The sequence below is a fragment of the Pelophylax lessonae genome (assembly GCF_965119305.1).
Source record: "Pelophylax lessonae genome assembly, chromosome: 2".
In the NCBI taxonomy this organism is placed as follows: Eukaryota; Metazoa; Chordata; class Amphibia; order Anura; family Ranidae; genus Pelophylax; species Pelophylax lessonae.
The window spans coordinates 117388634-117413523 of record NC_138769.1 but is presented as its reverse complement, the minus strand read 5'-3'; the positions used below and the strand labels follow the sequence as shown (position 1 = coordinate 117413523).

The following is a 24890-nucleotide window of genomic DNA, read 5'->3' as shown; positions in this document are numbered from 1 at the left end:
ATTTTTGCAAAATTAACGCTGTTTTTTTGTTTATAGCACAAAAAGTAAAAATCGCACAGGTGATCAAATACCACCAAAGGAAAGCTCTGTTTGTGGGAAAAAAAGGACGTCAAACTCCTTTAGGTACAGCGTCGCACGACCGCGCAATTGTCCGTTAAATTCACGCAGTGCCGAATCGCAAAATAGGCCCTGGTCACGAAGGGGGTAAAATCTTCCGGGGCTTAAATTAAGCACAGTCAATAGTTGTATTCTGGCTGATATAATGACTGTTACTCACTACTACTGTAAATAATGCTGTCACAATCTTTTGTTTTCTATATGTTTGTACTGTGACAAACTCACATACAATGCTAAACCCAGACTAAAGAGTATGGAGGAATATGACAGTGGAAAGAAACCTGCAATTATACAACACTGCTTATAATGTCAGGTCCTCTGTATGTTTATTTATAGCGGTCGGTCATCATTTACTGGCTCATTAAGCACATGTGTGTTTTGGTGATGTAGCTCAGTCCTTAAGTTCACGCCTCACTGTGCATCTCCATATAAACACCTCCTGCCACCAGGCTGGAACTTACAACTGATGCCGTCTATGTGCAGGGAAGCACTCTAATGCAAAGTAACCAATCTTATTTTAAACTACTAAATTTCAATCAGTAGAAGATTAATTTGTTGCCAGGTTTGCACTGATTCCACTACTGCTGTTTCTATGGGGTTCCACCTAGAGTTTTTTTTTCTTCCAAAGCCATTTTTGTTTTTTCTGAAAAATTGAAGAAAAAAAGAGCATGGAATATATTCCTTTGCAATTATAAATATTTCTGCCACTAGGGTCACTGCAGGGGAAAGGCTCCAGTTTAATTGGCTTGTGGACTCCATTTTGCTACTCCTACAGTTGGGTGATTGTTGGGATAGAATAGATGATAGTTTCTGTCCTCTCAGGCCTTAATTGACAGGTAAGAGGGTAAATTTGTCTGACAAATTAGTTCAACTTCTTAACCTTTAAATGATTCCTATTTATGTTCTTCAACATCACAGCATAATGCTTACCTATAGACTGGTCAGTAAATTGGTTTTGCTTTTCCTCCTTTCAGTAAAATGGTGAGACTAACATCTAGAGTTTGGAAACATTTCAACAGTGCAATGTCTGCTGAGAGCATAGCAGCGATTTGCAAATATTATGAGAACAAATATTCTTTTCCAAATGCTATAAAGATGATAAAACACATCCTTGCCTGCCAGAGGTACCTTAAAGACAATAAGAATTATTTATGGAATTAAATGATGAGGACCATAATGAATAAGCTGTACTTTTATTTCAAGCATATTTTTTTTTTCATGGCTTTAAAATTTCTGGAAATTGTACATCTCATGTACTTATCTGATGACCCTGTTCCAGTGGTTTCATTTCCTGTAGACAGGGTATCTAATTCATTTATCCCAGGCTCTCTTGATGTCCATGAAGTATGGCTGGCCATACTTCCTGCTGAACCAGCTGAGATTCAAACCTTTAATGGGCAGGCTAAATGTACCAATTTGATCGATCAATCAACTTGGGTACAACTAGCCTTGTTGGATTCTCTTCTGATTATAGGTGCTAGCAATAATCACTGTCTTCTCCCAGTGGGGACGGCTGACATTCGGCCAATGTGTACAGCAGCCTGTCTGACAGAAGCTGGCCCAACGTCCAGCTTCTGTCAAACAGACATGCTGGAAAACCAGCAGCGGTTCGGCACTCTTAGCCAATGGGTATAAGTGCTGACCGAAGTGTTCTTGCGGGGGGAGGTGGGCAGTCCCTTCGGCAGTCTCCCTGTTAGAACATCACACATTTAGTACAGCGAGCTCCTCCGTTTTTCTTTGTTTTTTTTTGTTTAGCCCACTGGGTTTAATGGGAAAAAACTACCTGTGTGTACCAGGCTTAAGTTCAAGTTGGTAAAGCACTGGTTGGTTGGTTGGTTGGATGTTGCAGTATAGCCAACAGTTTACTATGTGGATATCTTGGGCTTTTAGAGCAGCATGTAAAAGGGAAGCCAGTTTACCTTTAGCCAGTACCTTTTCTTTTATTTCTCCTTGTGTCCACACGTGCTGTTATCAGGAGAACTCATCACCAACACCCATTCACACTGACCCTTACCCCTTACTGTGGACCCCCACCAAGGGAGGTCAATCGAGCTTTGTCAGAACAATCCTGGGATGGTATCACTGGATTAAGGTCTCTAACTTCTCCTTAATGGAATGTCACCCGACTGCCCTCGGTGTCTTTACCAATCTCATCAAATGCAAAAGCAAAACAAGGGGCATATCATAGTGTAGTATGTTCCAATGAATATAAAATTGGGTTAAAAAATTGCACTCACTTGGTAACAAAATTATTCAAGCAACAAATGAGAAAACTGATTGCTTTCAATCAAAAAGATGGAAGCCGCATCCCGGTACGCTGTGACGTCATATGTCCTTACTCCTCCCTACGCTTTTTGTCATCAATGACGTCCTCACGCCCCTGACAACCTCATTGATGACAAAATGCGTACCATCTCAGGATCGTTTTGGTGGGGGTCCACAGTAAAGGGTAAGAGGTAGTGTGAATGGGTGCTGGTGACGGCTTCTCTTTGGATACCCCTTTCTCTTTATCATTGCAAACACCATTATGCAGCGTTCATGTGTCAACTTATTACAATATTAATTGGACTGATACATTGTTATCCATATTTATCAGCACTGCACTTCGTTTGATATTTTTGTTGTTTTATATGTTACCATTCCAACATACAGTATATGTGTCAGCAGCTTTTTTATATACATATATTTTTTAAACTGTTCTTAACTTAGCGCAGCCTATTTCGTATATAGCAGGAGAAAAGAAAATTAGAACTTGCAGGGTGGTTATGTGGAGGGACGTTACTAGACCATGTAAAACTATGGACCTAGGGGACCTGCAGTCTTTTTCTCATAAATGGTTAAATTAGTAGAATAGTATTTTGAACAGATGAGCATATTCCTTAAAGTGGATATAAACCTAATTCATGAAATTTGACCTGGGTACATATATCTAATGTGTTTACCTATCTCTTTTCAAAGCCCTAAATCCTGTGGCTTTCTCCTGCTCTGTTTGTCTGTTATCAGCATGATAACTTCCGACAAGTTCTCCATCAACTGAGATAAAACCAGGCAAAATTTTGTGTCGGGTGGGTGCTATAAATAGATTAGCAGAGAGCTGGTCTATTCACAGCACAGCTCTTCCTTGCCTATGTGGAGAGGGGGTGTGTGCCTTTCCTCCAATTAGCTGTCTCACAGACTTTCCTCCCACAGGTGAATCAGAAAGAAAATATTATAACAGGACGTGCACTTTCTAAACACTCTAGAAAGCTGAAGACAGCACATATACATGTTAAACTTATGCAGGAGGATTTGTTTCATCTCTGTGTACCATCGGAGACTGTTCACTTCACTGGGTATATGTGAGGGTTTACATCCACGTTTAATTTTGTAATAACAATAAGGGGCATAATAAGTGAGAAAAGGGTGGCCTATAGGATGAAAATAATATGGTCCTCTTGTGCCTGCTAGATCAGCATGAATGCTAAATGGAGACTTGTAGGCATTCCCTTTTGTCAGGTATGATCAGAAGTGTAGCTAGGGGCAACCATTAAAGTGCCACTCTAACCCCAGCAACCCCATCCTTCATATCCACAAATGTTTATATTAGTCTTTTAGTATTGTTACAATGACACTGTTTCTGCATCCTTGTGCAGTTTCTCCAGTACATACTAGCAAGAAGCATTATCTGATGTCACTCCTCCAGGACACAGCATGAGCGAGGTTCATACTGCTTCAGGGTGGCAATAGACATGATTATGACTGCCACAGCCCCCTTTATGCTTCTCATTACACAGCTCTATAAACTTCAGGAAATGTCCATTCTGGACATGTGGTTTACATTATAACATCTACGCAGCAGAGTACTTCATAAGGAGTTGAATTTTCTGTAAAACAAAACGATTCTCTGTCATATTTCTTCCTGGATTAAACATTCGTGGTTTCTGGTAACTGTTCAGCAGTATGGGAGGATCAAGTTTTCACCTGCTTTGTCTAGAATGACTGCATTTTAGTCCTTTAGAGGGGCACCAGACACAGAACAGAGCTAGTCTGTGCATGCTCTGCTTTTCATCCATTACACTTTATGTCCTTGTAGAACAATCCTGTTGTTGTGGTAGGAGAAAATCTCTAGATGTTCCTTGAATGTTTAGTGTAATTTGTCTTATGCTCTGTTGAGCTGAAACAAGAAAGACTCCTTAGCCTCCAAGATAGCTGCCAAGTAGCTGGTGAAATCCTGAAGGGGAAACTTGTAAAACCAGAGAGAAGCCATTTACTTCACTTACTAAGTGATACACATTCAAATGGGCTTCAAAAGTACTTCTGTACATTTCAGGTTGCAACATTTTGGATCTGCTTTCTTGTTACCTATATAGGGCTAAAGATAAAATAATATGTCAATCGAATGGCACTTTTCCACTGCAAGTACCTGCTCGGCTCTACTTGGCCCTGTTTGGTTTTCCACTGCATGGTACCGCATGGTACGGTGTTGGAACGGTTCCGTACGGTTTGGTATGGTTTGCTTTTCCACTAAAATAGTACTAAAGTTAGTGGGAGGGATAGTGGGTGGGATAACAACGATTCTCTGACCAATCAGTGGCTAGTAGGGACAAAGTCACTGCATGCAAAGGATTGTGGGATATGGTACCGGTATGGTACCTCTTGGAACCAAAATCAAGGTGGTACTGTTTTAGAGAGCCGTACCGTTCGGTTCCATGTAGTGGAAAAGCGCCGCCGTACCGTACCATACCGAACAGTTCCTGCACAGTACCATGCGGTACCAGCAGTGGAAAAGCACAAAAGCGAGCCGAACCGTTCGGTTCCATGCAGTGGAAAAGCACCATAACAACCATTTGACCAGGTCTGTAGATTCCTATCACGAGGCAGACCGTTTGTAATACCTTTCATATTATTTAGATACCCCTTATGGTCATTGCAGGAACTTTAAAACACTATGTCTTAGAGTAGTGGAATGGGCCTTCTCATCGACAACCACTTGGAAGGGTCCTGGGATATCACATTAACTTCTAGTTAAATGAGGCTTCAAAGATGTTGATGTCAGATCTGCCGTGATATGATTCTATTACGAGGAATTTACATTATAATGGCATAAAAACACTGCCTATACATGTGGGTCATTGTCAGAGCAGGCAATTCTGTTTGGGGCGGAACCAGGTACTCTACACCAGATAACACAGATAATAGTGATATTTTTTCTCTTAACAAAGAAAGAAAGCTTTGTAGATCATTGCGTTAGGATGCAATTTCTACATGCATAATGAACCTAAAGTAATACTAAAGGCTCCACTTTTTAAACTAATGTAGGGGTCTCCAAGCTTTCTAACCAGTGGGCCAGTTTAATGTCCTTCAGACAATAGGGGGCTGGACTTTGGCCATTTGAAGTAGAAAATGTCCCGCCATCAGTGGGAGCAAAAAGTGCCCCATATTTGGTGCCAGTGAGAGGAATTGTGCCCCATCATTGGTGTCATTTGGTGGGTAGAATCATGCCCCATCATTGGTGTCATTAGGAGGAAATTTGCCCGATGTCAGTGGGGGGAATTATGCCCCAGTTTTGGTGTCAGAGGATGAACTTTTTCCCCAAAGGCCAGATAAAAGCAAGCAAAGGACCACATCTGGCCCCCGGGCTGCAGTTTGGAGACCACTGCCATAATACATCCTAGGGTCCTTGTAAAACCATCTCCTGTAAAAATGTCACTCCCCTATGTGAAAATATATTCACAGTTTTGGTTTTTCACTGCCACTGGCTCCAGGTCCTGATAGGAGAGCACGCCCTGATTACATCACAGCAAACCTGTACTAGGGACTGCACAGGCTCGAACTGTGCTATCAATCATTCTCTTGGGGCAGTAAGGAGCAGGAGAGTAGCAATACACCCTATGGACACAGGCAAAAAAACCAAGGAGGTGCATGTAGGGTCAGCAGAGGAGGGGTAGGCAAAGGTGTGCATAATGGAACCATGTAAGTGGAAGGAGACAGAAAGTGGTCACTTCCCCCACCTATAACTGGTCTAAACAGCAGGGAGCATTGGAAGGGCAAATGCATGTCAAAAAGCCAAGGAATTTCCAGTCACAACTTACCAACCAGCCTGTGACCAACTGAATTAACCTGTCTAACAGTATGCATTAAAGAGGAAGTAAACCCTCCTCTGACACTTGTACCTATAGGTAAGCTTATATTAAGGCTTACCTATAGGTACTGTAAATATCTCCTAAACATGTACAGTTTAGGAGATATTTACCTTACATGCAGCCAGTGACGTCACTGGCTCATGCGCTCAGAAGGAACGGCCGCTGGTGCCGTTTCTTCAGAGCCCCGTGCCGTGACCGTCGGCATGCGCAGGAGTGACGTCACCGCGGCTCCGGCCAATCAGATGGCCGGATGCCGCGATCCCAGAAGACGGGCGACTGCACATGTCGCCCGTCATCCAGCTAAGCGGACGGCACGGCGGGGGCTCGTTCTTAGGTAAGTATTTAATAATAATAGGTAATAATATTTAATAATGAGCTAGTATGCGATGCATACTAGCTCATTATGGGTTTCTCTTTCAGGTTTCAGAAAAAAAAAAAAACTTTCGAGGGTTTACATACAACCTCTTTAAAAACAGAGGTTTAGTTGCACACATTTGCAAATACATGCGTATATATATATATATATATATATATATATATATATATATATGTGTAATACATGTATTTGTAAATGTGTGCAATTAAATCACTGTTTTTAAGGCATACTGTTAGACAGGTTAATTCAATTCAGGTCGCAGGCTGGTTGGTAAGTTGTGACTGGAAATTCCTTGGCTTTTTTGAAGTGGAAGGAGACACATGAAAACACAAACCACCTAAAAGTTGATTTTCTAATGGGCAATCTAATGTCTCCAATCTGCACCCAATTGGAATGAATTGGAGTTGATCGTCCCTTCACCACCTTTGCTATATGATCAGGTTGGGGGAGAATCAGAATGGTCTTGTAACTGTACACAAAGACACTGGAAATAGTCTGGATCACTACTAATCATGAAACTTTTGTATGTAGTAGATCGCACAGAAGAAGTTCTTGGGGTAAAGCCATGGGGTTATAGTATATAGGGGTGTATATAGTCATGGGGTATTAGTATATACTGTACGTATATGTGCATCCTTCGGGATAACGATTTTCCAAGCTGAATATGATAATCTGTGGTTTACAAATATCCCAATGTGTTAGTTTAGGTGGAAATCCGTATGAAAAAAAAAATAGCTGCTAGTGCTGTGACTGCTGTGAATAGCAGCTTCCATTTTTAGCCTTCTAACCCAGGTTTTTTTGTTCATGACAGATATCTTTTATACCACACAAAATTGACATTCATAGTCATATTACCCCCACAGTATAAGAAACCTTACGGCAACGGTCCCCAACATCCCTGGCACCAGGGACCACTGCACGGAAGACAACCCCGCCATGAACCGGGGGTGAGGGAATGCCCAGTATGAAGGCCCATAGAACATGGTGATCTCCCTCTCTTTTAGACCATAGCAGTGTACTGGTCTCACCAGTGTTTTATGAAAATCCTGTCTCTGGCCTGGCCCTCCCCCCTCCCCTTCTCCCTTCTCTACCCCTTCTCCTCATTTCTGTTCCTATTCTTCTTGTGTGTTGCCAATGTGACCACAGGGAGGGAAAGGAGTAGTGGTGCTGGGAGAAGTGGTGGTTGGGGTGGCAGTGCAGGCTCTGCTCACTGCTCATTGCATGGCCTAGCCCCAGCAGAGGGGTTGAGGACCTCTGCCTTAGAGTATATCTAAAGCCAAAACATTTCCTTTAATTTTTTTTGTAGAGTATGGAATGGTGAATGGTCAAGTTTTGCCATCAAGTGTCCCTTTGGGGAGATTTGCCTTCTGTTCCGGTCTGACTCAACAGGACATAATAGGAGATCTCTCCAAAGTAGGGGAAATCTTTTCTTAGTAGTCACCGGAATAAGTGTCCCCATTAGATTTTCCTTCTACTTTCGTTGTGGGGACAACTCACAATTTTAGAAGTTACCATGACAAGCATAGAGAGTAAATCTCTCCAGCAGGTGTGAGGTTTATTCTATTCAAAATGTAAAAAAAAAAAAAAATGCTTACATTTCAAATAAGCTGGCGAATTATCAAACCTCAAAGTAGAATTCCAGTTAAATGTTTCTTCTTTGAACTGTGTGGGAAGGAATAGCAACTCAAGTTTCTATCACTGTCTCTGCCCTGTTTAGTATATTTTTGATGCATGACAGTGCATCTATCTAACACTACAAGAAAAATGCACCTCTACGCAGACTATAAGGTGTGTAAACCATAGCAATTTAGGTAATTTCGAAAAATATAGGCAAAAGTCCAATAGGGACATTTGATTTCAATCTGGATCACCGACTCCCTCTTTCTCTGCTTTCTTCTACACGTTGTTTATTCAGCAGTCTCTGTCAAAACTTCCTCCTCTGCATGGAATTTCTTTGGAATCGTTTCTTCTGAAAAATCTGTCCACTACCCACCATTTTGTGTTGTAACGTGTCATTTTAACTGTATGAGACCCCTCTGTGTTCTGTTACCTTTATTTTATATGCACACAGACCCAACAGGTTACAAACATTGTTGTACTCCTATTGAACAAATAAAGAAAATATTAATAAAAAATATATAGAAAATGAAAAAAAAAAAGGAATCTTTGGCCCATACACATATACTATATAATTTGTATTAGAACTGTAATTGAAATCTATTTTGGCCAGGCCTATGTTTTTCCCTAATTCTCCAGTAACATCAAATGGTGTAGGGTTCTCTGTTCCCAACACTATATAAAATAATAGTAAAGGGAGGCAATTGTTACCTTGTGTAAACCCATACAACTAAGTTATCTTTTGGATCCATATTCACGATTAATTTTACTCTTGCAAAATGGTCTTAAAGCAGAACTTCACTCTCCCAATCAACATTGGCTATTTTTAATCCTTAACCACTTTACCACTGGAGGATTTTGCTGTCTTACGTCCAGGCCACTTTTTGCGATTCGGCTCTGTGCGACTTTAACGGACAATTGCACGGTCGTGCAACGCTGTACCCAAACAAAATTTATGTCCTTTTTTTTCCCCACAAACAGAGCTTTCTTTTGGTAGTATTTGATCATCTGTGCGATTTTTACTTTTTGCGCTATAAACAAAAAAACGCGTTTATTTTGAAAAATAACAATATTTTTAACATTTTTTTATATGAAATTCCCCCCAAAAAAATGTAAAAATCAAATTTTTTTTAATTTTTGGCCAATTTGTTTTCTGCTACCTATGTTTGGTAAAAAAAATCACAATAAGTGTATTTTGATTGGTTTGCGCAAAAGTTATTGCGTTTACTAACTAAGGGAAAGATTTTTGTCATTTTTGGTGTTTTTTTTTTTTTAACGAGTAATGGCGGCGATCTGCGAGTTTTTTTGCGGGACTGCGACATTGCGGCGGACAGATCGGACCCTTGACTGACATTTTTGACACTTTTGGGGGTACCAGTGACATTACTGCAGTAATCAGTGCTATACATATGCACTGTTACTGTAAAAATGACACTGGCAGGGAAGGGGTCATTTTATTGGAGAGGGAGGGGTTAATGTATGCCTGGTGCTTACTGACGTGTGGGGGGGGAGGTGACTGAGTGAGTCGGGGACAGATCGGATGTTCAGCTATGCTGAACACTGCGATCTGTCACTCCCTGTCACTTAGGAGATCCGCCCGCTCTGTTTACACAGGCGGGCGGATCTCCAAACTAGATTCCCCGACGATCGGGGAAGAGCGGCGGCGATCGCCGCCGCTCCTCCCCTGGCCCGACTCCCGCTGTGACTGAAAACAGTCGCCGCCTACAGGGGGGAGGAGTCTAGCGACATAGTACTACGTCGCTAGATGATAACGAGCCACGTTGCTGCAGTAGCAGCAACGTGAGCAGACGGAAAGTAGTTAAGCTGCTAGCATTATTAGTAAATAGATAGGAAGGCATAGTATATTTACTTGTTTTAACCTTTTTTTACATTTCTTCAGTTACTTTCTGATTTCCAAGTCTAGGCAAATTATGTCATATATCCCAGGAGTCTTCAGGTAGGAGGAGAGTTTTTCTCAGCTAAGCACACCCTCATGCCTGAGGTAAAGGCAGATGGAGTATCCAATGAATTAAATACTACAGGAATCATCTGCCCTTACTTAAGATGGCCACCACCAGAAATGCTAGAGTGGGGGGGGGGGGGGGTGTCAAACTGATTTCTAAAGCATGAGGACATGGATGGATGGGCAAGTTTGCTTTGAATATTAAAAATGAATGAAATTGTGTTTTTGGTTTGTGGTGCTCAGATGCAGTGTAGTTCTAAGAAAAGAATTGTGTGCATTTTATCTTTCTTCAAGTGTCATACTTCTAACATTTCTCCTGTATGGTGGCCATAAATGCTTTAATAAGTGATTGATTTATTTTCCGTTCAAGCTCTTCTAATAGTAATAATCGATCTAGAGTCGATTACCCATGTAAATCAAATGCCACACACGGGAAAGTATATTTTGATCTATAGTTAAAGTGTTACTAAACCCACAACAGTAAAATCAGTCTGTATATGCAGTAAAGCATGCTTGTTATACTCACTGTGGAACCTAAGGGGTTTAAAAAGGCTGTTTGATCTTGTCTTCTCTTATCCTCCCCTTCTTCCACAGTCCCCAATTATGGTAGAACAGAGCCTTGGAGTCACTCTGTACCCACATGCCCAGTTTGGTGTGTATTGCTAGAGAGTTTCTCTTGGGAGAGTGCATGTGATCAGCACAGGGCCAATCAACACTGCTCAGACAGAGGGTCAGGGGTCATGTATCCTCATAGAACAATCATGGGAGAATGAAAACTCCTCCTACAAGCTTTAACCAGACACTGATAGAAGTCACAAGACTGCTATATACTGCTGATGAGAAAATGCATTTAGCAGTTTTTTTTTTTACCAAAACTATTGCATTTCCATGTTCTGTGTACTGTGGGAGACCAGATATAGTGAATGCAGGCTCCTGGGTTTAGTAACACTTTAAAGTACAATTGTAAGTTATTGATCACATCTCTGTGTGATAACATGGTGTCTTATAATCAGATCGATCAAAAATATGATTGTAATTATGATCAAAGCATTACAGTACTGCCAATCAATGCAAAGCAATCAATAATATTCTGTCTTGGCAGTTTGGTGGAATACAATAGAAACTGAGTCTAAAGTAATTGAAAGAAAAGTTATGGCTATTCTATTGTGGAATTGATTGTTTTGATCGAACATCGATCATATAAAAAAATAGGCATGTATTTTTTTCCATAACTCTTTTAAGTTATATAAACTAAATCCATGTGATATGTATATAATGACAGGGGGCTTAATTTTGTTTTCTGCTCACCTGGGGACTGAAATATGTTAGAATATCCCTATTATTACATTAGGATAGTGCAAACATACAGAGGAACAAATACATGATTGATATCCCAATATATTTATATGTTTTATATCTCTAAATTAATTCTTCATTCACACGGGCAGAGAAAATGCTGCATCTAGTTGCGTTTAGACACTATTTTCTGCATGATAGAAGGGTTCTTGCTGTCAGACCTAGAGTTTATTCACACGGACAGAAAAAAACGCTTCGTTTAGCTGCGTTTAGAAGTGTATCTATTACATGAAAAAAAGATCCTGCATAAAATACACACCTAAAGTACTTGCATTTATGTGCGTTATCCAGTGTTGGGGTAGTTACTCAAAAAATGTAACTAGTTACTAGTTACTTCTGTAAATTGTAATGAGATTACTTTACTAGTTACTGCATTTGAAAAGTAACTTCACTACTTATTACTTTACTTTACTCTTTCTTCATTGACCGTGTAGAACAGGGGTGGGGAACCCACGGCCGGGGGGCCGTATGCGGCCCTCGAAGTCATTTGGTCTGGCCCCCCATGCAGCTGAGTCTGTGTCTCTCAGCTGATCTGTCAGAATGGAGCCAATGCTTCCTATATAGTTTTGGCTCCATTCTGACAGTCTGAGTGAGTCACAGGCGGAGTGATATCAAATGCACTCCGCTTGTGACCAATACAGGAAACATCGCCTCTTCATCCAGCGAGGCGCCGCTGCTAGCCAGCATTTCCCGCCAGCGGCACACACAGCTGTACCAGCCAGAGCCAGCAGTACCAGCCAGAGCCAGCAGTACTCACAGCAGTACCAGCCAGCTGTACCCACCAGAAGTACCAGCCAGCTATACCCACCAGCAGTACCAGCCAGCTATACCCAACAGCAGTACCCGCCAGCAGTTCTTTTCAAAACTTACCACCACAAAAAGTGCTCTCCAGACTGACCGACGCAAACCTGGAAAACCAGTTGTGAGTAGCAACATCATCAATACCAGCTAACATCACACACCTCACCAAAGAGAAGCAGTTGCAGCCATCACATTAGGGGGGAGTTAATTAAATGTTTGATCAAATATAACAGGCTAATTTTTAAGTTGGTAATTTTGTACGGCCCCCGAATGATTTTATAAATACCCAAATGGCCCTTGGCAGAAAAAAGGTTCCCCGCCCCTGGTGTAGAAGAAGATACATGACACTCTTTCTGCATAGAGTTTATTGTATAAACAGGCTTTGGGAAACATGAGAACAAAACCTAAAAAAACAGAATAAAACATAAAGTGCAACAAAAAGTCATAAACTTCATCCCTCTCTATTCTTCGAAATAACGATTGTATCGCACGGCTTGGGTAACGCAGGAAAGCGCGTTCCTATAGCCTAGTAAAGTAGTGTAGTTACCAATATTAGTATTGTAACTAGTTACTTTACTTAGTTACCAAAAAAAGTAATGTAGTTACTGTAATCAGTTACTTTGTAACTAGTTACCCCCAACACTGGCGTTATCGTGCGTTTATGCGAGTGCTTGCATAAAATCTGCAGCTGTGTCCTACTTTTTTTGTGCGCGACTAAATGCGGAGCACATTTTCGCATGTAGATGCAGCTTTGTGTATGGGCTTATCGATTATTATAGTGTTTTATTTGGATATATCCAAATTATCTGCGTCCCCGACTTTTTTGAGATGTGTTGCTGATGTGTTGATGTAATTATTTACCTTCATTTTTTTCTTACAATGGTGCATTTTCTCAGTTTAAACATTTGATATGTTTTTTACTGTGAGTAAAAAATATGTGATTTGCAAATCATTGCATTGTTTTTATGTAGATTTTACACACCAAGTTTTTTGGAATTGGTGTTATAGATAATAGTTGGGATTACTTAGTTCGCTCTGTATGTGCAGGCACCAAGTATAGTTTAACCTTGACCGGTTTGTGTAAATATACGGGGAGGGCAGGGGGAGGATTTACCACTTATACACTGCATCCAGAGCACTATTAAAAGCATGAGACATTCCTTGTGAAATAGACGTTTCATTTACAACAAGAGGACCTTGAGGGAGCCTGCTGAGTGCTTCAAATACTCTGTCCAGACTATTGAACTGTTAATCATTAGTGAGCCCGCAGAGTTTCTATTTGGTTTATATTTGATATGGTGTGCCATGATCACGATGGACAAGTTTGCTTCATTGTATACTGCAATGGGTACACTGCTTTATTCAGTAACGAGACACCGTCACCTTGCCAATACAGAGGAGTGAAGCCAAGGTGATTATTGGGGGTCCAGGGGAGGGGGGTGGGGTGCTGTCATTTAACCTTGTATGTACAGCTGGGCTTTACCCACTTCAGCTCCGGAAGGTTTTACCCCCTGAACGACCAGACCATTTTTTGCGATTCGGCACTGCGTTGCTTTAACTGACAATTGCGCGGTCGTGTGACACTGTACCTTTATGTCTTTTTTGCCCACAAATAGAGCTTTCTTTTGGTGGTATTTGATCACCTCTGCGGTTTTTTATTTTTTGCACTATATAAACAAAAAAAGAACCATAACCATTAAAAAAAAAACAATATTTTTTACATTCTGCTATAAAACATACCCATTAAAAAAATAAAAAAAATCTAATTTTTTCACCAATTTAGAATTTTAAAATGTATATGTATTTTGCTACATATTTTTGGTAAAAAAATTCTAATAAGTGTATATTGATTGGTTTGCGCAAAAGTTATAGCATCTCCAAACTATGGGATACGTTTATGTATTTTTTCTTTTTTTTTTATGTTTTTACTAGTAATGGCGGTGATCAGCGATTTTTAGCGGGACTGTGACATTGCAGCGAAATAATCTGACACTAAGTAACACTTTTTGAGGCCAATGACACCAATAGGGCTCTTTCACACGGAGCGTACTGCATTGCGATCCCCTCCGGCACTTTTTTTTTTTTCACGGAGCGGATGACACGTGTCATCCGCTCCGTATGTCCGCATGTCATCCCATCCGTTTGCGGATGATATACGGACATAATGTATGTCTATGGGCATTGCGGATGTCAGCGGATGACACCGCTGACATTCGATTTTGCATCCGTTCCGTTTTTTAAACTGAACAAAAATAGGGTTCTGTTCCGTTCCAAAAAACGGAACAGAACTGAAAGGACAAAAATCGGACCATCCGCTGACATCCGCAATGCCATACATACAATTGACAAACATTATGTTCGTATATCATCCGCAAAAAAATAGGATGATATACGGACATGCGGAACGCCCGTGTGAAAGTACCCATACAGTGGTCAGTGCTAAAAGAAAAAAAAAATGCAGTTACTGTATAAATGACACTGGCAGGGAAGGGGTTAACACCAGAGGCAATCAAGGGGCTAAGTGTGTTTCTAGGGAGTGCTTTCTAACTGTGGGGGGGTGGATGCACTAGAGGAAAAGAGAGATCTGTGTTTCAGCTTAGCTGAAACACAAGATTTCTCTCTTCCTCTGTGACAGAACGGTGGTCTGCCTTTGCCGTTCTGTCATTCCACCGCACGATCGGTGTGTCCAATCACAGCAGGAGATGCGCTCCGGCAGCCCGCGTGCACCCCAAAAAACATCTTGTGTATAAAATCACATACATGTACTTGATTTTGCGCAGCCGGGCCTCTCTGCCACAGTATATATGCGGGAGGTGGTTCAGAAGTGGTTAAAGTGATTGTAAAGTCTGTTTTTTTTTTTTTTTTTTTTTAAATAACAAATATGGTATATTTACCCCCTCTCTGTAGTTGGCTTTGCAAAGAGCAGCCCGGATCCTCCTCTTCTCGGGTTCCTCTTCGGCGCTCCTGGCCTCTCCCTCTTATTGAGGGCCCCCACAGCAAGCCCTTCAATCCACCACCCCTCTCGGATCAAGAGAGACCCAGTGGTGCAGCCTTCAACATGGATAATTCAGCACAGCAGAGCCTTGTAATCCTAAGAATAAACAAATTTGTGCCAATAAACCATTTTTTTAGGAATTTTCCGTGGCCACCAGGTCCTCCAGCTCATTATTTCAGCCACTTTTTTTCAACCAAATGGCTATAGATGGTGCCTGCGCCTGTTTCCAAAAGAGGGAAATGCAGCTCTTTGCCGCAGTGATCAGTAAGGATAAGATAAAGCGTTTATATGCTTTACCTGAAAAACGGAGGTGATGCAGAAAGAAGAGCGCAGGATCTCTCGGTAGATCATAATCCGTGAATCTTTGGGTTATACAATGCACGTCTATTCAGTAGGACTATAGGTGACGGCAAGACCAAAAGATATGGAGCAGAGAGCCAGTCTCCTCTCCGCACCTCCAGCACAGGTCTGAGCAATTAGGGAACATCTTATGAAGCTTGGCAGGTGTATGACGACATCAAACATATGACGAAATGCGTTGGGTGGTACCAGACGTGACGTCACCATGCTCCTCGGCCGTTTTGCCTGTGTTCAGTTATAATGCCACCGCTGCAGCTTCTATTGCTTAATTTTAACATGGGCCATGTAAGTGCATTTGCTCTTTTTAAATAAACATTTGTATACAGTATTTATATTGGTCTGGGGCTGCATGAGTGCTGCTGGCACTGGGGAGCTTCAGTTCATTGAGGAAACCATGAATGCCAACATGTAGTGTGACATACTGAAGCAGAGCATGATCCCGTCCCTTCGGAGACTGGGCCGCAGGGCAGTATTCCAACATGATAATGACTCCAAGATGACCACTGCCTTGCTAAAGAATCAAAGGGTAAAGGTGATAGACTGGCCAAGCATGTCTCCAGACCTAAACCCTATTTAGCATCTGTGAGGCATCTTTAAACGGAAGGTGGAGGAGCGCAAGGTCTCTAACATCCACCAGCTCCGTGATGTCGTCATAGAGGAGAGGATGAGGACTCCAGTGGCAACCTGTGAAGCTCTGGTGAACTCCATGCCCAAGAGGGTTAAGGCAGGGCTGGAAAATAATGATGGTCACACAAAATATTGACACTTTGGGCCCAATTTGGACATTTGCACTTAGGGGTGTACTCACTTTTGTTGCCAGCGGTTTAGACATTAATGTCTGTGTGTTGAGTTATTTTGAGGGGACAGCAAATTTACACTGTTATACAAACTGTACACTCACTACTTTACATTGTAGCAAAGTGTCATTTCTTCAGTATTGTCACATGAAAAGATATAATAAAATATTTACAAAAATGTGAGGGGTGTACTCACTTTTGTGAGATACTGTATATGTTAAGCACTTTGTTGTTTTTCTTTATTATGTATACTGGAAAAAATGTCTATAAACTCAGACTGAAAGCAAAGATACAGTAGGCATAAGTTAGTAGCATACTTCAAAAAATTGCAACATAGTACATGCATATAGCATATAGTGTAATCGTACTGAGAGTTTCACGAATGTGAACAATGGTCTGTGATTAGGAAACTGACATTTTCCAGTGTTCACTTGCGTCATGGAGAAAATATGTACAAACTTGGGACATTTATATGTCACCTACAAGGAATACAAATGTAAGAGCTATTATTGAACAGGTTCGATAAAAGGCAAAAGTTACGTAGATTTTGGTGTATTCATTAGGTCACCAAAAACTTCAGAATAAACCCTTGTACAAAGCACAGAACTCTTTACCATTGTTTGGTTTTGCTTGCTTGGTACTAAAGTAACTCTAAGGGCTCTTTCACACGGCCGTTCAGTATTTTGGCTCCGCTCCGGTCCTTTTTTTTTTTTCACGGAGCGGATGACACTTGTGTCATCCGCTCCATATGTCCACATATCATCCCATCTGTTTGCGGATGATATGCGGACATAATGTAAGTCTATGGGCATTGCGGATGTCAGCGGATTACACCGCTGACATCCGATTTTGCTTCCTTTCCGTTTTTTTAACGGAGGAAAAATAGGGTTCTGTTCCGTTCCAAAAAACGGAACAGAACTGAAAGGAAGAAAATCAGATGTCAGCGGATGGTATTCCGCTGACATCCGCAATGCCATTGACATACATTATGTCCGTAAATCATCCGCAAAAAAATAGGATGATTTGCGGACATACGGAGCGCCCGTTAGAAAGGGCTCTAACACTTCTTAAAGTCCTAGCCTTTAGCTGGAAGTGAAGCCTAGCTTTGACATGAGAGTTGACATGAGTGAAGGCCACTACCAAGTTGTTACTCATACTTCTGTTAGAAATTAGCAGCAAACGTGTCCTCAGTAACACAAGTGTCATTCCAAAAAAGCCAGTCCTAAAGTTCAAACATTGCTTCTACGTGGTAAGGTAACTGGGTTCCTATTGCTACTTTGTGATCCCACTACAGAATCTTGAGGGCAATGCTCAAAAAGTCAAGGAGAACTAAATTCTATCTTTTACAGCCAAGGAAGCTGACGTCTTGCCTCTGTTTGATCTGCAGTTGTCATGGTGCTGAGCATGTGATCAGTTATAACACCGGCCATTTGATGGCTTGACAGTTAGGTTGGGACAGTTTTCATTTTCAACATGCGTTGAATGTAACTGTTTTGGCAAACAGTTAAATTGATGGCTTTAGCCCTGATCCAGTTGGGTTCCTCTTCTTTCTGTGTTATATGGGTCCATTACAAACCCTCTTGTTCTCTTCCAACTGGAAACCGGAATATATTGCTTCACCCATTAATGCCCTAGAAATGAGGAGCTATACATGTCACATTGTTAGGGTGCTCATACACTAGTAGATTTTTGAATGGTTGGCTGTATAAACACTTGTATGAAAACTTATAGTACATTCAACGGCTTGATGATTGTCATTTGAAAGTACTTTTAGATTTAGTTTGCTTTTAACATTTGATTTGGGAAGAAATTGACTATACCAACCAAAAACCACATACACTGTTAGATATTTGTTAGTTCAAGAAAGATTTTCCATCCTGCTACTTTGAATTTTGCAGTCAAAAACAATTGACCCCACTACTGATTGGAAAATCAAATGAATATTTTTACATTAATTCCTACGAACATTCGTAAAAACAAAATTTTACTAGTGTATAGTAGGGTTGCCACCTCCTCCCTGTAAACCAGGACACATATTGATTACACAGGTTCTGTGGCTGATTAAGGTGGTAATTAAACTCTCTTAGTGCCTTATGTGCGTTATATTAGCCTCAGAACCTGTGTAATTAATATATGTCCTGGTTTAAAGGGAGGAGGTGGCAATCCTAGTGTATAGCCAGCTTTAAGTCCCGTACACACGATAAGAAAATCTGTAGAGAAAATTAGTCCCGACGACCGATCTGCCGATTTTCGGATTGTTAGTATGGTGCTTTCGACAGCCAACTCCGACTTTTCGGCTGACAAAATCCTGATGTGCAGGCTATAACATTTTTGTCGTCCGTAATACAACGTCCGATTAAGTACAAATTTTGACGGAAAAAAATCTTAAGAGCAAGACTAGGCATGCTCAGAGATGAAAGAACACATACAAAACAATCCAGCACATGACATCACTTCTGCAGTAGAATTCTGTCGTACGGGAAAATTGGTATGAAAATAACCTCTTCACTTTCCACATCAGACTAGCATGCCACAAAAAACGGACGACAGATCGTTCGATAATCTGATCGTGTGTACGGGGCTTTAGGCTGGACATAGATGCCTCGTTTTTTTTTTGATCATCCCTCCAAATAAACACAAGTGAGGTGGATGGGGGAACCCTCCCTCACTGTCAGAATACACTGATCAGTGGCTGCAGCCTATTGGCTATTGGCTGCATCCTGCTGATTGACAAATGTTTTTCAACATTCCCTTTCGACAGAAGTCAATTGTTAGATTGATAACAATTACAATCATGGATGGATTGAAATTCGACCAGTTTCTGCTGAACCGGATTAATTTTGATTCAGCACCTTGTTTCTTCTCTCTAAAGCCCCGTACACACGAGTCGAAATTCGGCCGGGAATTTTCGTCCGACGAACGATCTGCCGATTTTCGGCTTGTTAGTATGATGCTTCCGACAACCGACTCCGACTTTTCGGCCGAAAAAATCTGGTGTGCAGGCTATAAAATTTTTGTCCTCCGTCAAAACACGTCCGATTTTCGTCTCATTAGTACAGATTTCGACAGGGAAAAATCTTATGAGCAAGACTAGGCATGCTCAGAGATAAAAGAACACATACAAAGCAATCAAACACATGACGTCACTTCTGAAGTTGAATTCTGTCATGCGGGAAAATTCGTGTGCAGTCTAGAGCACATTCCAACCAACAGACAACACTCTGGACAAAAGACGGACGACCGGTCGGCGGAAGTTCGTTGCGTGTGTACTAGGCTTTAGATGTCCCATTCCTTTCTATGCTAACAATGGTAGGCTTAATTTGCACAGTACTCTGACCTGCACACCCATTAAAATCGAATTCTGTATGGACACCTATGTACATCACATCACAGTGCTGTGCAGGTTTGCTTGGTGTTTTTGTCTTGGCCACAGTTTTCTTATAATGTAAAAAAAAAAGTATTTGGTGCTACAAGGGAACTGATATAACCATTAGTGACAGCAGAGGGGAAAGAGGACAGATAAGAGCCATGTTTCACTCTGATAATGGCATGCAATACACAACAAATGAACAATTGGTGCAAATAAGAGATTGGATTTTCTTTACTTTGATTTATTAGGTATAGATTTTTACCCCTTTGATATTGCCCTGGATTTGCAGTTCACTCTGTTTGATAAATCATTACCCTTGTCTTATTAAAAACCCCTTCTGGATTACAACAAACCTGTTGTAAATGAGCTTTGATCATTACATTTGGCTTCCTGCAGAAGCAATTACATTTGTGGAGCCCAATCACATTAGTCAGTTCACACAAGATGCGATGGAACCGGCTGCGAGAATTCACGCTCAGACGCCAAATGGGCGCTCACTGAAAAGGTTGCTGGGTTGGACAATTATAAGGAGAAAAAGGTGTCTTCCTGATTTTTTAAAGATAGATACAAGAATGTGTTTATTTTTGGCAACTGAAGTACGCCACCAAGCACCCCTGACATTCAAACTGACCACACAAGGTCACCATCCGTGCAGTTAAAGTATTTTTTCTTAGGCTGCATTCACACTTGAGCCGAGCATCTTTGGTCTTTTGCAGGGGTTTTTTTTTTTTTATCTGTACGGGTGTTTTTTTTTTTTGTTTTGTAGGCTCCTGGGGCTTGGGAGTTTTTATTATTATTATATAGGATTTATATAGCGCAGACAGTTTACGCAGCGCTTTACAACTTGAGGGTAGACAGTACAAATACAATACACTTTAATACAGTAGGAATCAGAATATTATTATTATCTTTAGCTAATAAAAAGATAGTTACTAGGCTAAATGTAATATTTGTACTTTTGCGCATTTGTTTGGCACCTCCATTAACCACTTGCCGACTGCCTAACGCCGATCTATGTCGGCAGTCAGCCCCTCACAGGCAAAGTGACGTAGGGCTACGTCACTAGCTTGTGAGGGTCTAGGGAGCGAGCGCGCGCCCCCGGAGGCGCGCTCCCGCTCCCGCGTGGTCACGGACCCCCCCGCGCGTGTGACCGGCGGACCCGATGTCCGCCGGTCACTCGGCGATCGGCGGGGGAGAGGGAGAATGTCAGGCAGCTTGTGTAAACAAGCCACCTGTCATTCTCCTTGCTGTTAAGACACTGATCACTCGGATCTAGTATGTAGATCCGTTGATCAGTGTCCTTACAGCTGAAGCCACAGCCAATCACAGTAGAAAGCACGCCCCTAGGGATACACACAGCCCCTCCCTCCCAAATAAAGTTAACCCCTTCACTACCAGTGTATTTTTACAGTAACAGTGCATATATATAGCACTGATTACTGAAGAAATGTCACTGGTAACCCCAAAAGTGTCAAAAATGTCAGTCAAGGGTCCGATCTGTCCGCCCCAATGTCGCAGTACCGCAAAAAAAATCGCAGATCGCCGCCATTACACGTTAAAAAAAAAAACAACAAAAATGACAGAAATCTTTCCCTTTGTTAGTAAACGCGATAACTTTTGCGCAAACCAATCAAAATACGCCTTTTGCGATTTTTTTTACCAAACATAGGTAGCATAAAACAAATTGGCCGAAAAAGTTAAAAAATTTTGATTTTTAAATTTTTTTTTTGGGGAATTTCATATAAAAAAATGTGAAAAATATTGCTATTTTTGCAAAATTGACGCTCTTTTTTTGTTTATAGCGCATGATCAAAAAATCGCACAGGTGATCAAATACCACCAAAAGAAAGCTCTGTTTGTGGGAAAAAAAGGACGCCAAATTCGTTTAGGTACAGCGTCGCACGACCGCGCAATTGTCCGTTAAAGTCATGCAGTGCCGAATCGCAAAATACCCCCTGGTCGGAATGGGGGTAAAATCTTCCGGGGCTTAAGTGGTTAACCACTTCTGGACTGCGATTTTTATTTTTTGCGCTATGAACAAAAAAAGAGCGACAATTCTGAAAAAAAAAAAAAAAACAATATTTTTCAGATTCTGCCATATAACATTCTTCCCCCCAAAAACATTTAAAAATCAAAATGTTTCATCCTTTTAGGCCAGTTTGTATTCTGCTTCATATTTTTGGTAAAACAAATTGCAATAAGCGTATTTTGATTGGTTTGCGTAAAAGTTATCACTTCTACAAACTAGGGGAAAGATTAAGTCTCGATTCAAACTAGCGCGACTTGTCAGGCGACTTGTCAGCCTGACAAGTCGCACTCCCTCGCGGTCCATTGACCGCTACAGGACCTGTTCTAATAGCAGTGACACAAGTCGCTCCGACTTAGAAAAAGGGTCCTGTACTACTTCGGGGCGACCTGCATAGACTTCCATTATGTGAAGTCCATGCAAGTCGCTCCGAAGTCGTGGTGCATGGAAATGCACAAGTCGCCTCCGAAGTAGTACAGAGTCGTGTTGCCCCAGTGTGAACCGACTCTTATGTCATTTTTATTTATTTATTTAATTTAACTAGTAATGGCGATGATCTGCAATTTTTAGTGGGACTGCTAACTGTAGGGCTACGTCGTTTCATGCAGCCAAGCCAGCCTGCCACAGTAAATCTGCGGCGGCTGTCGGCAAGTGGTTAAAGGGAATGTAAAGTCAGAAGGTTTTTTTTTTATCCTAATGCATTCTATTAGGATTTAGGTATAGGCACTTGCCTTTTATTTTCTTGTGTGCTATTGCCCTTGTGTGGATTTCCTCCTATACTCCAAAGACATGCCGGTTCCGGCTTATGTTTGCCTTAGTATGGGTGTATATATATTTTTAGATTGTAAACTTCTTGAGGGCAGGGACTGATGTGAATGTACAATATATAAAATGTTGCATAAATTGTAGGTGCAATATAAATACCCATAATAACAAAAATGTGAAATTTGTGTTATTGCAATCCTCACTATCAACTATCAGATCTATTTACAGAACAGAACTCTTCTTGATTCAGTCCTTTTAAAGCAGTATTAAATCCAAGACCAAATATGTGAATATGTGATATATTTCAGCTTACTAGTCAATAGATGTGTTGGCTGCATTATTTTTATTTTTTAAGGCTTTTTTCCCCCTCTGTTTTCATCTGGTGATCTGTCCAGTAGCACAACTCCTGTATTAGAGTGCCTACACACATGAAGGAGCACAGGGGGCACCCTTGGACAGCAACATTTTCAGTCTCAAGGAAAGGGAGTGGTAAAAAAGTTTGGCCAAAGCTCTTTGGGTCACAGGAGTGCGCTCAGTTCTCTACACCTGTGATCCGTATTTAGCTGACCTAAAGCCTCGTACACACGCAACGATTGTTGGCCGTGAATTTTCGGCCAACGTCTGATCGGCCGATTGTCGGCTTGTTAGTATGATGCTTCTGACAACCGACTGCGACTTTTCGGCCGAACAAAATCTGGTGTGCAGGCTATAAAATTTTTGTTGGCCGTCAACAGAACGGCCGATTGTTCGTCAGTCAGTACAGATTTCAGCAGACAAAAATGTGATGAGCAAGACTGGGCATGCTCAGAGAAGAAAAAACACACGAAAAGTAAACCAGAACATGACATCACTTCTGAAATTGGTTTTTGTTGGCCGATAAAATTTGTGTGCAGTCTAGAGCACATTTCAACCAACACAACAATACTGGACAAAAAAAGGCCGATCGGTCGGCCAACAATCGTTGCGTGTGTACGAGGCATTAGGCTAAAGTCGGCTGTTGGCTGATGTCTGTTAACCAGTCAAGACTCTGGAGGAATCCCGAATTTAGTGTCGGGATCCACCCAGATGCCTGAGGAGCACCTGGCTCCCCCTCTCAGTGCACAACTGGGAGCCTGAGCCGACCACTCCCACACCCTACCTAGCCCGGCGTTCCAAAAAGCGCTGAAGGGGTAGAGCAGGGAGACTGACAGCTACCGCTCTCTGCTCAGTGAAGACCAAGAACTGAGTAATCAGCAGTCCTTGATCACTCAGTTCTCGGTCTAAGAGGCGGAGAGGTACACTTGCAGTATCGGACCTTTGCCGAATCCACCTTGGTGAGTATAATTGTCTGCTTTTTTTTTTTTTTTAATCCTGTACTTCTCTTTTAAATGTACTAGCAGATTTAAATACACTAACAAACTAAAGCCAATATTTTATAAGTAGTTATAGCAGTTTTTTTTTTTTCATTTTGGGATAAAGGTTTTACAAAACTAAAAGCTGATCATTGTAAGCATCCCAGTGTTAACTGGTTTATCCCATCCCTGTAAACTGATACATTTGAAAGAGAGCTTGTTCTTTTGAAAAATAGACTTAAACCCCTTTCACACTTGTGGGACCTAATAGCAGTGCGATTTTGCCGCAATTGTTTGCCACGATTTTGCTGCGATTTTGACTGGACTTGAAGTAATGGCTATGTCTATGGGCCTTGAAATGCATCAAAGTCGGATCAAAGTAGTGCAGCAATTATTTTGCAGTCCCAAGTCACACAAGCGTGAAAGGGGCCTTAGTGAGTGGATCGCCAGAGGGAAATAAAGGAAAGAAAGCCTAAAAAAAAAATAAGAAAACAAATACAGCCATAACATCTAAGAATTGCTAAGCTGCAATATTATAAATGTTTGATTGTGGGTTTAAAACCGCTTTAACTGTGAAATTTTGTACAACAGTCATTGTGGTCCTGAGTCAATAAGTTGTTACAATGCAGTCTCTGAGAATTCAGAGTGATACAGAAATAACTAATGTTTCTCTTAGTTGTAGGTCACAGAAGTCATTTTGTATGTTTTAATTCATGATGGAACTAATAGTTTAAGGCACACATGTCAAACACAAGGCCCGTGGGCCAAATCTGGCCCTCCAGGGCTTATCAAGTGGCCCTCGCACCCAGTTCTGCAGCCAGAACATGGTGAAACTCCATTCTACCACCTCCAGCTCCGGCCCTCTGCTCCCCGCTGTCACTTGCAAACACAGCA

General features: G+C 41.4%; 1 protein-coding gene across 1 annotated transcript in view; it reads left to right on the top strand.

Moving 5' to 3' along the window:
* Positions 1-24890, top strand: part of ADORA2B (adenosine A2b receptor) — a 141135-nt gene that overhangs the window by 85806 nt on the left and 30439 nt on the right. The window lies entirely within an intron of this gene.